This window comes from Pelodiscus sinensis, chromosome 2 (assembly GCF_052426305.1).
Source record: "Pelodiscus sinensis isolate ZL-2025 chromosome 2, ASM5242630v1, whole genome shotgun sequence".
Lineage (NCBI taxonomy): Eukaryota > Metazoa > Chordata > Testudines > Trionychidae > Pelodiscus > Pelodiscus sinensis.
The window spans coordinates 145,841,410-145,857,967 of NC_143053.1; the positions used below are offsets into that span (position 1 = coordinate 145,841,410).

Consider the following 16,558-nt stretch of genomic DNA (forward strand, 5'->3'; position numbering starts at 1 on the left):
ATAATTTATTGAGACTCCTGTGTGCATGTCAGAACACTCCCTCTCCCCCCCCCCCCCCCCCAGCCCCAACACATCAGTCCTCTAAAGATATTGCTGAAAGGATTTAAGACTCTTTGTCTTTACTAGTGTGGCAGTAGCTATGCAATAAGCAGGTTGACAAATCTTGTGTTGAGGTAGCTTTTCAACACTTTGCAAAGAAAAAAAGATCAGTTCTCAGCTGAATATGGTTTCTCACTGTAGGCAATACAAGAAATAACTACATGTTATTGAGTCAATAGCAGTTAGAAATATATGTATTGATCCTTATTATTAGGAGCAATTTGGCAGTCCTAATGATAACACAATTGAGAACAAAATACAAGGCTATGAGAACGGCATAATGATTAAGAATATACCACCAATAGAATTTCTTATGCATATCCATGGAAATTGAACTGTTCTCCCATCCCAAGATGAATTTTACTGGAACAAGATAATTTATTTCCAAGGAGATTACAATAAAATTGCTAACTGTATTCTCGCACATGCTGAAAATAGAATATAATTGTTCTAAAATATAACACTGGAAACCTAATAATCAGGAAAGAATTACAGCTGCTTTATAAAAGACTTTCTGAATGGGCTGAGTCATATTTTATGTGCATTAAATGAACAGTCTTTTCTAGTGAATGAGCGGTTACATACATGTGTTTTAAAGTACAATTATGCCCTCTAGACTGTAAGGTTGCATTTAAACCTAAGCAATACAAAAATGGCTACACGTAGTAGCCCATGGATATTTACTTTACAGGGAAAAATAAACAATGTTAGTAATGGGCAATATTTTTTCTACAGAATATTATTCCATCCATCAATGCACTTTAATCAAAATGTAAAAGTTGCATGGGAATATATTGATATTGACAAAAGTTTTGGAGGTGAGGAATAACTTGTAGTGTTCCATTCTGATTATCATGTAAATTCATTTCAACATATATAACAAAATTAATATTGTAGATAACACGATTTATATTAATATACATTGTTAATGTCATTTAATATTTTGCTATGCCTGTGTAAAAGAAATATTTTGATATTGTTAAAACCAGTGGGGTCAACAGCCACAGGGAAAGGTGTGTGTGGCAGGGTTGGGCAGGACCAAAGGCAGTTAGCCATTAGCACTGCCCAGACTGCAATTCAAAGGGGCCGGGAGCTCCAGACCTCCTTTCTTCCCCCCGGTGGCAGGCCTAGTTGAAACAAAATGTTTTTGATGGTCCTGAATTGCATTTTTCCCTAAATTTTCCTTTTGCAGAAAATTTTTGACTTTGTGTTCTGATTTAATTTTTACTTTAGTGTCAGAATTTCCATGGAACAAAAATTCCAGTTCCTGATCAGTTCTACACAGTATTCTATACAATAGCAATGCCAAGTGATATGTAGCATTTAGGAAGCAACTCTCAACACTACCAGGGGTGCGTTTAGTGCTGCACATTGCAGCCTATGGATGCAGTTTGCAAATGATGGAGCAGGTCCTAAGCCAAGTATTTTGCTTCAGGGCCTAAGCCATGTATTTTGGAGCTCTGGAATCTTTGCCATTAAACAGAGACATATCTGAGGATGTAGAGGCAGGAGTGCGATCTTTCAGGCTTTCCTACAATTCCAAATGCAATTCCTGTGCCTTCATGTGATGGTGGTGGTGAGCAGGAAAAGGGTCAGTCTCTTCTGCTTCCCTGTAGATCTGCTATTGAAGGTAATATGTGTTTGGAATATTTTCTAGATGCCTCTGAAACTGTAACACTTGTGGTGTAGATGATAACCAGAGAGTAAGGTGCCACCTCTCTAATTGCTGGTAACTGGACCTTGTGGTCCAGCAATCAGTTTCCTCTTGCTATTGCTGTTGCTATTTTATTTTTGTAGTTCTTCCTCAGAGGTGAATTCAAGTCGATATGTAGATGATGGAAAATATCATATGGCAAGATGGTTAGAAAAGCCACATTTGAAAAAATAAGAGGCTGAAGTCCATATGTGAATATATAATGTGAATGTACTTTTGACAGTATGGACATCCATACCCAGTTATTTAATAATGTGATCTGAGGCATATACCGCTGTTGATTCAGAGAACATTTTTGGCGCAAAGCCAAATGGTCTCTTCCATTTGGTTTTCAAATGGAAATCAAAACATTTGAATTTTAGCATTCTGCTTTCTTGTCAAGAGGCTCACTACTGAAAAATATGATAGCGTCTCTAAGGAATCTGTATAATTGCACAATTATTTGAGAGACCTGTAAAAATATTAATTTGCAAACCAGCTTCATTGGAAAAACTGAAATATCATGTGTATATGAGACAATATAAGATTTATTAATACAATCTAATAACTGTTTCTTCTTCAAGTGATTGCTCATGTGCATTCCAATATAAGTGCGTGCGCACAACCTGCTCGAGCGGTCAGAAGATTTTCTCTCATCAGTACCCTGAATTAAGTTAGAGACTTTGTTGTTTTTGTTTTGTTGTTCCCCACCATGACACACCGTGCACCCATGGCAGGGCAGGTCATGCCCAGCCAACAAGTCTTTAAGCCCTGCAAAAAGTGCCATAGGTCCATGCCGTGTGATGAGCCACACTCCTCATGCTTAAAGTGCCTAGGAGAAACTCATCTCACAGAGGCGTGCAAAATCTGTAAGGCTTTTAAGCCCAGGACCAAGTGCGAATGAGAATTGCGCCTTAAAATTCTCTCTATGGAGACCGCACTCTGACCGGCACCAGCACTGGACTTGGCACCGGCCTCCCACACTGAGCCTCTTCAGTATCGCCGAGAGCTCGGCACCGCTTTCAATTGCCGGCACCACAGGAAAAGAGGAGGCACAACAGCAGTCGGTCCCTGCATAGGCTCGCGCCCTCCATGCACCCTCTAGTGGGGCATGCGGCGCCGATGAGCCCGGAGCCCGAGACTCCAAGGTCAGGCACACGCTCCCCTCAAAGAAGGGACGTCATTCCTTCCGAGGATTTTCAGGACCCCTCCACACCGGAGGTGTTGGAGGCAGTGAGGGTCCTTATTGACTCATCTCCCTCCCCTCCTTCTATCCTGGCACCTTCCAGATGGCACAGGGATGCTCGACACTGCTTCCATCCTAAGGCTCCTGAAGACCCGGTGCACGAGGGCAGGCCACATCGCTCGGGCCCTACGGCACCGCTCACGGTACTGGCTACCAATGCAGCACCGCATCCAGCAGCGTCCCAGAGCACGGCACCAGACTCGGTGCGGCACCTCTGCCTAGCACCGCATCGGTGCAGAGTGCACCGGCACCTACCTTGGTGTGCGACTCCAGCACAGGCATGCCTCCTCCACCACCTCAGCACCGAGGCAAGCTGGACTCCATGGCTCGATGCACTGTAGCTCCATAGGCACCCGGGTCCACACCACCGTGGTCCACCTTGGAGTATTCGGCCAACTCCAAGGCAGAGTCCGTCTGGTCATCTAGGGGTTCCAGGTCCCATTCATGGCACTGGTCCCATTCTCGGCACCGGTCCCGGCACCAGTACCAGCAGTAGCAGTGGACTCAGCCAATCTCGGTGCCCATGGTCCAACAAACGAGGCCTCCTCAATCTCTGGGACAGTGGCCTTTCTGAACACCCTGGGCTTACTATCAGAGCCAGGGTGTAAATCCCCCCAGACCACCCTCAGTTTCTTCGGGGCCATGAATTCCTCCATCAGCGACACCCTTGGTCAGATCCCCGTGTCAGGGCATTCCTTGCCCCCAGGCCAGTTGTCCCCAGACTCAGGAGTGTGTGCAGCTCCCGTGAGCCAACCTCCTCCTCCTGCTTCATCAGTGGTCACCTCGGACGATCCAGGATGCCCCATTCCTTCTTTTGGTGAAGCGTTGAAGGGGTCTTCATCTTCATCCCTGGATGAGGCGCTGGCTAACTCCACACCGTCCATGCCCTCCATGGATGCTAGTGCTCATCAGGACCTACTCCGTTGCCTGGCCCAAAGTTTAGGGGTTACAAGTGGAAAAGGTATCTGATGACTCGGATCCCACCATGGACATCCCCTCCAGTGTGGCCCTACCTATAAACAAAACGGTAGCCAAGATCTCCGCAAACTTGTGGCAAACTCCAGCCTCCATTCCTCCAACCGACAAGTGTGTGGAAAGGAGGTATTTTGTCCCCCAAGGGGGTAATGAACACCTCTTCTCTCACCCTCCCCCAAGGTCATTGGTGGTCCAGGCGGTTAACCAATGGGAGAAGCAAGGTCAACTGTTTACTACGCCTAAGAACAGGGAGGCCAAAAAGATTGACCTACTGGGTAGGAAAGTTTATGCCTCTGGGGGCATCCAGTATCACATAGACAACCAACAAGTCCTCTTGTCTTGCTATGCCTGCAACACCTGGACATCTATGGACAAATTTACAGAGTTGCTCCCTGGAGATGCTTTCTCGGAATACAAAGCTTTCCAGGAAGAAGGGAGAGCAATCTCCAGGGCGGCCCTCCAAGTGGCTCTCGATGTGGCTGACGCTGCCACCCGCATGATGGCCTCCGGGGTGGCTCTATGCCACAGTTCTTGGCTCCAAGGCTCTGGGGTACTGCCAGAGCTCCAAAACACCATCCAGGACCTCCCCTTCGAGGGTCCCTCACTTTTTTTGGAGCAGACAGACCAGAGGCTCCATGGCCTAAAAGATACCAGGGCTACATTCAAATCCCTGGGCCTTCACACCCCCGCGACCCAGAGGAGGTTATACTCTAATAGGAATGTTCCTAGAGGACCTCCTCAGCATCCACATCCCAACTTCACCCGGCGCAGGGGCAGGGGCATCAATGGTAGGAACAATAGCCGCTGTCCACGCCCAGCCCCAGATAACTATCAGGGGCACCCTAACGAACTCCAGGGCCCCCGACAGGGCTTTTGACGGGACCCATGAGGGCACCTTACCAGTCCCCCCTCTGATTTTCTGGAATTGCTTATCCCGTTTTCTCCAGGCCTGGCGGTCTGTTACATTGGACTGATGGGTACTAGAGATAATAGAAAGGGGCTATGTAATCCCTTTCCACTCACTCCCTCCTTCCCATCCCCCTACCCCTTCCCTTTTCAGGGACCCCTCTCACAAGCCTCTGTTACAGGAGGAAGTTCATCATCCTCTCACCCTAGGGACGGGGAACGAGTTCCCCTCGAATTTCAAAACAGGGAATTTTATTTCCACTACTTTCTAGTTCCAAAAGCAAAGGGGGGCCTCCACCCAATCCTGGACCTCAGAGCCCTAAATCTTTTCATCATCAAGTCAAAATTCAAAATGGTGACTCTGGCAACCATAATTCCTTCCCTAGCCCCCAGAGACTGGTACGCTGCCCTTGATTTAAAAGACGCTCACTTTCATTTTTCAATTGCCCCTTTCCATCGAAGGTTCCCATGATTCACTGTGGGCCAGGACCACTACCAATTCAGGGCCCTTCCTTTTGGTATTTCTGTGGCCTCTCGCGTTTTCACCAAATGCATGGCAGTGGTGGCTGCCGAACTCCTTCCCCACCTGAGGGGCAAGCCTGTCCTCATCCTGTCAGACAACACAACAGTGGTGGCGTATATAAACAAGCAGGGCGGGGCTTGATCTCCTCGCCTGTGCTCAGAGGCGATCCACCTGTGGGAACTCTGCAGCGGGGTGGATATCCACCCGATGGTATCGTATCTCCCAGGCTCCCAGAACGTTCTGGCGGACAGGCTGAGCAGGTCGTTTGCAAACCATGAGTGGTCCCTGCATTGGGATGTTGCCCAAGCCATCTTCCACGTGTGGGGATTTCCCCACTTGGACCTGTTCGCCACAGGGAAGAACCCGAAGTGCCCCCACTACTGCTCCCTCATGGGACAGGGATGGGGTTCCTTAGGGGATGCTTTCCTCCTCCACTGGTTTCAGGGCCTGCTGTATGCCTTCCCGCCCTTCTCACTGGTTCACAGGGTCTTGCTGAAAGTGCAGGAGTTCAGGGCATCATTAATCCTAATTGCCTCAGTGTGGCCCAGGCAACCCTCCTCAACCTCTCATGCGAGAGGCCCATAACCCTCCCTCTAATCCCAGACCTGATAGCTCAGGACTCGGGCAGGCTTCACCACCCAGACCTGCAGTTCCTCCACTTGACAGCGTGGAAGTTCCGTGGATAACGGTAGAGGAGCTCCAGTGCTCTCATAGAGTTCAGGAAGTCCTACTGGGTAGCAGAAAACCTTCCACTAGAATCACGTACATTGCTAAGTGGAAGCGGTTTTGCTGTTGGGCTTCTCAGAAGGGGGTTAACCCAAGGTGGGCACCAGTCCCCCGATCCTGGATTACCTGTTGGACCTTAGGCTCCATATCTCTCTTCCTCCTCCATTAAGGTCCACCTAGTGGCCATCTCAGCTTTTCACCCAGGGGAAGGGGGGAAAACGCTATTTGCCAACCCAATGGTCAACAGGTTCCTAAAAGGAATGGACAGACTCTATCTGCATGTCCAGCATCCCATTCCCCAGTGGGACCTGAAGTTGGTCCTATCCAAGTTTATGAGGCCCCCATACGAACCGTTAGCCATGTGCTCCCTCCTTCACCTATCTTATAAGGTATCCCTCCTGGTGGCAATCACATCCATGAGGTGGGTGTCTGAGCTTAGGGCGCTGATGTCAGATCCCCCCTACGCAGTGTTTTTTAAGGACAAGGTTTGGCTCCACTCTCACCCAGCCTTTCTGCTGAAGGTGGTTTCTGCATTCCACACTTCCCAGGACATTTTTCTACCAGTCTTTTACCCAAAACCACACACATCTGGAAAAGAGCAGGCTCTACACATGTTTGACATCCGAAGGGCGTTAGCTTTTTATTTATACAGGACCAAACCGTTCTGAAAATCACCACAACTTTTTGTAGCCATTGCGGAACGCATGAGAGGCCAACCCGTATCCACTCAGCAAATTGCCTCTTGGATAACCACCTGTATCAGGGAGTGCTACTCCTTAGTGGGCATCTCAGCCCCAACCCTTAGAGCACACTCCACGAGAGCTGTAACAGCTTCCACTGCTTTCACAGTGCAGGTTCCCATTCTGGACATCTGCAGGGCTGCCACATGGTCCTAGGTCCACACGTTTGCCAACCACTATGCACTATCACATCAGGCCAGAGAGGACACTGCCCTAGGTAGGGTGGTCTTCAATTCCTCCGTAGTCTCAACATCCGGCCCTCCGCCTAGTTAGGTTCTGCTTTGGAATCCCCTATATTTGAATGCACATGAGCAATCACTTGAAGAAGAAAGAATGGTTACTTACCTTGTAACTGTGATTCTTCCAGATGTGTTGCTCATGTCCATTCCAAATCCCTACCCACCACCCTTTATCCGGAATATGCCAGTAAGAAGGAACAGAGTGGGTGAGGGGGCTAGCAGGGGTATATATGGGCCAATATACCAGCGCCACTCCAGGGGGCTCCCCTGCTAACCCTAAAGGTAATGCTGAGGGAAAATCCTCCAACGGTGTTTGCACACTATGCGCACACACTTATATTGGAATGGACATGAGCAACACATCTCGAAGAATCACAGTTACGAGGTAAGTAACCGTTGTTTTCCTTTGTCAAAAGATGAGCATGCACACAATGGATGTGCACTGGTGGTAGAAAAGAAAACTGAGTAAATTAGGCTGATATACCGATTTACACTGCATAAAACAACAAAAGATGGAATTTCATGGGTACAAGTCAGAATTAAACTAACTGAAATGCATAGTGCACCATTTCTATACCAATGACAAAAACCCTGAAAATGTAGAAATATTCATATGAAGCAAAATGTAACAGAAGCATAATGAGAATTAATAAGATCTGCCATTTCACCCTAGAACATTTTAAGTGTATCAGTTTAAGCGCCAAGAAGAAGGAAGAAAAATGGTTTTCAGTTAATTTATAAAGATTAAAGACTGCAGCAATATTGCTACCACTCCTTGAATAAAATAACTCATGGCTGAATGATGATCTTATTTCTGATAGAGACAGAGTGGGTGAGGTAATATCTTTTAATGGACCAGGCTCTGTTTGGTGAGGCTAACTTCCCCTTACAGAGAGCTCTTCTTTAGTTCTGTGGGGACCTAGAGAAAGGTTCTACACAGCTTGAAAGCTTGTCTTCCTCCAACATATGTCAGTCCATTAAAAGATATTACCCCACACACATGCACACGCCCTTCTTTCATATCCTGAGACTTACATGGACACAACAATGCTGCAAATATCTTTTTCCAGTAAATTCGCGGGGGGGGGGGGGAGGAAGGAGGACGGGACGGGACAGGCCAAAAGGGATCGTTATGACCTTCTAGTATGACCTTTCTAGTATAACCTTTTGTATTATACAGGCCATAAAATTTTACATGGTAATTCCTGAATCAAGACTCACAGCTTCTGAATGAACTAGTGTGTACTTTTTAGAAAGATTTCCAGTTTTGATTTAAATGATTAAGAATTCATCATTTCCCTTGTTAAGGTCTTCTATTGGTTAATTATACCTGCAGTTACAATTTGTGCCTTATATCCAGTAGCTAAAGGGCATAGTGGCCATTTTCCCATCCAGGCTAGGTGACCCTTGAATCTGTGGCCACTTTCCCCTCTAGGCTAGGTGACCCTTCAAATTATGCACTTAAATGATTACTGAGGCCTAATTGAGAGACACATATGTAACTAAGAGAGTCATATGATCCTGCAAAATCTTTATTACTGGTGATGTAGTGTGAGAAAGAAAGGACACGACTTCTGTTTCAGGCCCAATGGGAATTTTCAGCTCCATGGTGATCAGACTGGAACAGAAAAGTGACAGTTTTACAGTGCTCTACTCCCACCAGCTCATCCACTTCTGGCAGCAGCTTGCCATCCTTTGGTCACTTTCAGCTATTCCTCTAAATTGAGATCTATTTAATATTAACGAGTTAGGGTTCGATCATGCATTTAAGGCACCTCTTTACCCTGGGAAACTGCAGAGATGCACCATTATTATTACCTCTGACTCTTTTATTTGGTCCTTTCCAGGCAAATACATTACAAGAACAACATAGGGACAGACATAAACCAAATTAAATGAATTGTAGCTAGTATCAAGTAGCTGATACTACTGGTGGTGGTGTCAGAAAGAGAAACAGCAAAACTAGTTCCATTGACAGTCCATATACTGTGTCACAAGAATTTATTCTAGACCTTAAATTTGGTCTTGAACAATTGGAGGAGAACATCAGAAGAGAGATGCTACTGAGCTACGTAAAGAACCCAAAATGTAATCAGAGAATTTAAGACTTGACTGATTTCTGTCATGGCTTTCATCAATTTGGAGCCAAGGTGCACATCCAGTTTCACACCACTGGATGGGAGGCATGAAATAGAGTTCTCAACGGCTGTTCTTTGAGCAAACCAATTTGATATTTCTATAGGCAAGGTATTTTAAATAATCAAGATGCACCTCCATTCACAAAACTGGTTCCGAAACCTGAGACATTCTTTTTAGGTGACAAATATGAGGAATTGTCCCAGATTGAGATGTCATTAGAGGACATTTTTGAACAAATTGATAAACTAAACAGTAACAAGTCATCAGGGCCAGATGACATTCACCCAAGAGTTCTGAAAGAACTCAAATGTGAAATTGTGGAACTAATAACTGTTGTTTGTAACCTATCCATATTCATCATGTTCATAAATGATCTGGGAAAAGGGGTAAACAGTGAAGAAGCAAAATCTGCTGATGATCCAAAACTGCTCAAGCTAGTAAAAAATCAAAAGCAGACTGTGAAGAGCTTCAAAAGGGTCCCACTTGACTAGGTGACTGGGCAACAAAATAGCAAATTAGTTTTAATGTTGATAAATGCACAGTAATGCATATTGGTAAACATCCCAACTATGGGATTTCCCACACTTATGGGGAATAAATTAGTTATTACCACTCAAGAGAGATCTTGGAATCATTGTGGACAGTTCTCTCAAAATAGGCATTCTATGTGCATCTGCACTCAAAAAATGAAACAGACTATTAAGAATTATTAAAAAGGAATAGAGAGTAAGTCTTATTTCCTCTGTATAAACCCATGGTATGCCCGCATCTTGAATACTACATATAGATGTGTTTGCCTCATCTTAAAAAAAAGTTATCTTGGCTTTGGAAAAAGTTCAGAAAAAGGCAATAAAAATTATTAGGTTTGGAACGGCTGCCGTATGAAGAGAGATTAAAAAGACGGGGACTTTTCATCTTAGAAAATAGGAGACTAAGGGAAAAATGATAGAGGTCTATAAAATCATGGTTGGTGTGGAGATGGTAAATAAAGAAAAGTGACTTACCTGTCCCCATAATACAAGAACTAGGGGTCACCAGATGAAATTACTAGGTAGTAGGTTTAAAACAAACAAAAGGAAGTACTTTTTCATGCAATGCACTGTCAACTCATGAACTCCTTGCCAGAGAATGTTGTGAAGGCCAGGACTTTAACAGGGTTCAAAAAGGAGCTAGATAATTTCATGGTCCATCAATGGCTATTAGCCAGAATGAATAGGAATGGTGTCCCTAGCCTCTGTTTGTCAGAGAATGGGAATGGGTAATGTGGGAGGGTTCACTTGATTATTACTTGTTCTGTTTGTTCCCTCTTGGGCCACCTAAGAGGATACTGGGCTAGATGGATCTTTGGTCTGATCCAGTATGGCCATTCTGAGGTTCTTATGTTCTTAAAGAATTGTAGTCTGAAACAAAGAGATTACAGCAGTGGGTATTCAAATATATATCCATATAACCCTAACATAGACAATAGGGTTACGTATAGGAGTCAATTGTGTTCCTAATATATATTGATGGTAGAGAATTTGAACTCCTTCTACAGTTTATGACACACTGTATCAGTTGAAAGGTCATTTGTGAAACACTCACTGTGATAGCAATCTAATATCTATTCATCCTTTGGGGTGCAGAATGTACTGGTAAAAGGGTATTAAATGAGGAATGAAGTTAATTTAAGTCTAATTTTGAGTTTTGTATTGAAGTCCATTAACATTTTTAGAAGAATGAATGGAGACTTGAAATTTAATCTGCCAGCCAGAGGGCTAAATTACGGCAGTGTGTAGAGTATTTGTCTTTGTTCCATGAAGAAGCCAGACTATCCAAATGGTGGAATTAATGCAGACACTGTAGGGGATATGTATCTTTTCCTATGATAATTCTGACTAGTTCATTTTTAAAAAATGTTTCTAACGTTTCTTACTCTTTTATTTGTTTTATCTGATTTATGTGATACTGTAAATGTTCACACTCGGACCATTTTCTGGCCTTATTCCATGTCTGGAACTCTTATGGACAATAGCGGGGGAAGGGGAGCAGTGTGCAATCCTAAATATTTTAATTCTCTGTGATTATAATCCTAGGCAGGCTGCAAAGATGTGCGCATTTATTTATGAAGGGTATGTCTTTATGTTTTTGTGTTATTTACGATGGTGCAAGTTGACATGGTTACAGTTGAGAGGCAAGAAAGTAAGATATCTGATGTTTCTTTTTTTATGTCAAGCAGAAAGCAAGGTGCAGACTATTCTGCAGCACAGTGGTGCTAAATTCCACCATAGTAGCTCCTAAATTGTTTACCAATATTAATTTAAATCATTACCATGAAATAGACTTCACTTCCACCACTTTGCAACCTGCCCCCAAGATCTCTCACAGCTGTGGTTTTTAATTGAAAATACTCACAGACATAAAATTCACTGATTACTTCTACACTGATTATTTCTGGAGCTAGCTTTTGGCTAGGTTCTCCTGGCAACCCTATTCCCAAGTTCCAGCTCCCACAATGCTATCCAAAATGAAAATGCCTGCTGAGTGATGCAGCAAAACTACAAATTCTGTGGGATAAATGCTAAATGCTAAATTTCACAGCATATTGAAAATGTATCTGTAAAACTGCAGAATACGCAAAACCCTAGAATAGAAGCAGATGGAAGTAATTAGGACTGAGGTGATGTACAGGACTTCAGCTGATAATGCTAGCTAATAGGTATTATTTTATGCATGGCAGCAACCACTACAGGTAAGGTTGTATAAGTAATTCTATTTTAAGCCTCTATGTTATGTCATTCATAACATTTCCAGATTTTTCTTTTCAGACAGAAAATTTTGAGGAGTGGTCTCTGTCTAAACATTATTTGATGTACGGGAAAGGCTTCTTTTTTTAAAAAAAAAAAAAGAAAAATGGTTCAGTTTTGACATACTACAATGGTAATTGAAATAACTGTTAAAAAATGCTCTGCCTTTGTTTTAGAGAAACAATAGTGAAAATGGCTAGTTGTATAAAACTAGCCCTAGTGAAAAATACTTTTGAGTATTCTGATTAACTTGATTTTGAGATGGTTCATTTAATTTGGAGTTTTAGTTTTGACCGCATGAAACTTTTTATTTGAACATACGATGCTCATTATGGAGGTTTTTGTGATTTTGAAGGGCTTTTTTGGGAAAAAATGCAAAGTGCGCTACTGAGAACAGCTGCACTGTATGTCCATGCATCGTTAACATAGCTGTACTGGTGAAAGTGTACTAAAGATTCAGAGGAACTGATGAGAGGGCAAAGTTATTGAAGGAGAGCAAGGAGTCTCTGGGGATCTTGTAACATAAAAAGTGATTAGGAAGGGATGCTATTCTTACTTTCTCATGTAATACTCGTAGGCAAAAACTAGGGGTTAGTGTTAACGTCAGGATGTTACAATTATCACCAAATATTATTGACCCTGAAAAATAAAAGTTAAGATTGAACTAAAAAGAAGACCAAATGTATTAATGTGTGGAAATGTACGGTTAGGACATTCACACAACAATAATTGTGCTCTGTAGTGATGTTATGAATTAATCATATGATTCTGATTAAAGTATTTCAGTGCTAGTTTCATTTAATCCCCTCTCGTACTGCCATCATCTTATGCTCTGTCTAGTGAGAATAAAGCCAGCAACTATCTTTGTTAAAACATCTTATGACTCTAGTGTATTCCCTTGAAATCCTTGGGGGATGTGATGGTGAGGGATGCCTCTGCCCTGCTGAGGCAAACCCGCCCCACACTGAGCTGGCGGTTGCACTCGTGCTCCTTGGCGCCTGCCGGGGAACCTGGCGGGTCTGTGCTTCCTGCACAGCCACCGCGGGTCAACCCATCTCCGTGGGTGGGGCCAGGGGCGCAGGCCGGCACGCTGACATGGGGATGCGGGCTGGCGTGCTGACATCAGGGGCACGCCGGCTAGCCGATACCGACGTAAGAGGGCGGGCTGACACCAACGTGAGGGATGGCTTAAAAAGGGGGAGAGAGTCCAGGTAAGAGGGAGGGAGCTAGGAGAGATGGACGGAGAATCGGGGGTTATGAAGGAGCCCAGGGCAGGGGCTGGATGACAGCCCAGCGAGCCTGAGGGTTTCGGAGGAGAGTCCCCCGCCGACTGAACAAGTGCAGGCATACCTGTTCTTAGGGCCCTGGGCTGGGGCCCATGAGTGAGGATGGGCCCGGTCCCCCCTACCGCCCTTCCCCCATCAGGGCGGTCACGCATAGGACGTATAGTGCTCGGCGCCCAAGGGGACCATTACTCTGAAGCTAAGAGCCCATGGATACCCGTCGCCGAGGGCGGCGACGCAGGACAAGGGGGTACCCCGCCCCATCTTGGACTGGGTTGCGGGGTCTGCACCTCAACAGGGGAGTACATGTTTTTCTCAAGGTACCCACCCAACTGTGGGTCAAGAATGACTTCATTCCCATTAGGAACAATGGATAATGGAGCCATTTTGAAAGAGGACAGTTGAACATGAAATTTTATGTAGTAGAATGTTAATTGTCAGTTCCTGCTGAAGATGAAATTTTTGGTGTTCTTCATAACAAGATACTATTAAGTATTTTTTAGAAACCCAAAAACCGAACCCAAAAATCTTCAAATGTGGTGAATAAGGAAGATTTTCTTGAATTTTAATTACCCAGGAAATTTCAAACATCTGTGTTTCTCTAGTATTGAAAAAATAGAGGACAAACAAATGGTCTGATACCAATGGTTAAATTCGTAAAGGTCTCATTTTATGTAATTAATTTTAATTTTATATGTGAGCAAGTAGACGAGTCTCTGCTTTATGTGAAAAATGCAGTGTTAACGATAGCACACCAAATAGCTTTTCCATAATATAAATGTTTGTATAATATAATTTTTCTACAACGTTAGTCTAACAGCCTGTAATGTTGAACTCTGATGGGCGTGGTAGACAGAATCTGTGAAAGTCACTTATATTAAATGCGGTAAACTATATTTGTACAGAATGTTGCAAGATAACTAGATGATTTAGAGAAACAGTGAGAATTTGTTGGCATGTAGAAACCATTTAATTTCAAAGCTAAGTTTGCTTTGAAGTAGGGCTGTCAAGCTATTAAAAACATCAGTCCTGATTAATCATGCAGTTAAAATATTGTGCTGTTAAAAGAATAGCATTTATTTCAATATATCTGGATGTTTTCTACATTTTCAAATATATTGATTTCTATTTCAACACAGAATACAAAGTGTACATTGCTTGCTTTATATTTATTTTTATTACAAATATTTACACTATAAAAAGCAAAAGTCATGGTATTTTTCAGTTCCTCCATTATAATTTCTATACAGTACTGCAATCTCTTTATCTTGAAAGTTGCATTTAAAAATGTAGAATTATGTGAAAAAACTACCGTCAAAAATAAAAATTTAAAGCTTTAGAACGGGGTGGGGAGTCTAAGGCCCAGGGGCTGGATGTGGCTTGCCTCGATCTGGCCCCCAAGAATTTTCTTTCCCCTTCTCTGTTGGGGACCACTTCAGTGAGAGGTGGTTGGATTTTTTTTTTTTGCACTTCTCACTTGTGTGCAGTCCCCAACTGATTTTTCTATGGATCAGCAGCCCCCAATCCAAAAATGTTTCCCCATCCCTGCTTTAGAACCTATAGATCTACTTAGTTCTACTTCTTGTTCAACCAGGCACTCCGACAAACAACTTTGTTTACAATTGCAAGAGATACCGGTCATAGTGTCACCAGAAAGTGATAAAAGGCATTCATATAGCGTTGTCATAGCTGGTGTCACAAGATACCTGTATGCCAGATGCACAAAAGATTCATATGTCCCTTCATGTTTCAGCCACCATTCCAGAGGACATTTCCATGTGATGCGTGTTTATTTTCATCATGTGAGTTAGATGCTACCAACAGAAGGGCGATTTTCTTTTTTTGGTGGTTTGGCTTGTGTAGTTTCTGCATTACTGTATTACTCCTTTAAGACATTTGAAAGCATGCTTCACACCTCACCCCTCTCAGATTTTGGAAGACATTTCAGGTTCTTAAATTTGGGGTTGAATGCTCTATTTAGCTTTAGAAATCTCACTTTGGTACCTTCTTTGTTTTTTGTCAAATCTGCAATGAAACTGTTCTTAAAATGAACAACATGTGCTGGGTCATCATCTGAGACTATGCAAATAACATGAAATATATGGCAGAATGGGAGTAAAACAGAACAGAAGACATACAATTCTTCAGCAAGCAATTCAGTCACAAATTTAATTATCTTTATATTTTAATGAGTGTCATCAGCATGGAAGCATGTCCTCTGCAATAGTTGTTGACACATGAAAGACCATGTGAATCTTTAGCATAGCTAGCATGTAAACACCTTCCAATGCTGGCAACAAAAGTGCCATGTAAACTGCCTGTTGTCACTTTCAGGTGAGATTGTAAACAAGAAGTGGGCAGCTTTATCAATATAAACAAACTTGTTTGTCTTCACAATTTGCTGAACAAGAAGGAGGACTGAGTAGACTTTATGACTCTACCATTTTATATTGTTTTGGTTTTGATCGCAGTTATGTAACCAAAACAGAACTTTGGAAAAAACACCTATGAGTAACATCATAGCGTTTAATGACTCTGAGTGGATGTGCAACCAAAGCCTCTGCATTGCATTTCTCTTTCTCTTTCTCTCTCTCTCTCTCTCTCCCTGAGGGTTGTGTCTCTGTCTGCCTGTATGTCCATTTTTTTTAAAGAACTCATAAACAGTAAGAGCTAGGGCTGCCAAATTTGGTATGCAGCTTCCTCGTTTCCTAATTTAAAACAAGATCAGGCTTTGGTGGTGCCAGAACACCCAGAAGCCCCAGGAAATGGAGGGGCTGCTGTTCAGAGGGACATGATATTGAGAGTGGCCACTGGGGGCAGCGAGCCTGCACAGGAGCGCTATCCTCCAGAATGTCCACTGTGGGCAGCCATTCTACCAAGGGAGTAGCCAGCAAGGCTGGGACTCTGCCATCTTGCCTCCCAGAAAACTGGGTAAGTAGCCACCCTTCCCAAACTCTTTTACCAATTCCTCCTGGCCCTTGACCATACCAATGGAGAAAGGCCCTGGTAACTGGGGAGGGGCCTGGAGAAAGAAAAAAGGCCCCTGGTGGCTGGGGAGGGGCCTGGAGGGAGAGAAAAGGTCCTTGGTGGCTATGGAGGGGACTAGGGAGAGAGAAAAGGCCCCTGGTGGCTGGGGGAAAGACTGAAGGCGGCGGAGAGAATATGGCCCTGATGGCTGGGGGAAGACTGGGGTGGAGGGAAAA

General features: G+C 43.8%; 1 protein-coding gene across 1 annotated transcript in view; it reads left to right on the top strand.

Moving 5' to 3' along the window:
- Nucleotides 1-16,558, top strand: part of GABBR2 (gamma-aminobutyric acid type B receptor subunit 2) — an 862,687-nt gene that overhangs the window by 440,823 nt on the left and 405,306 nt on the right. The window lies entirely within an intron of this gene.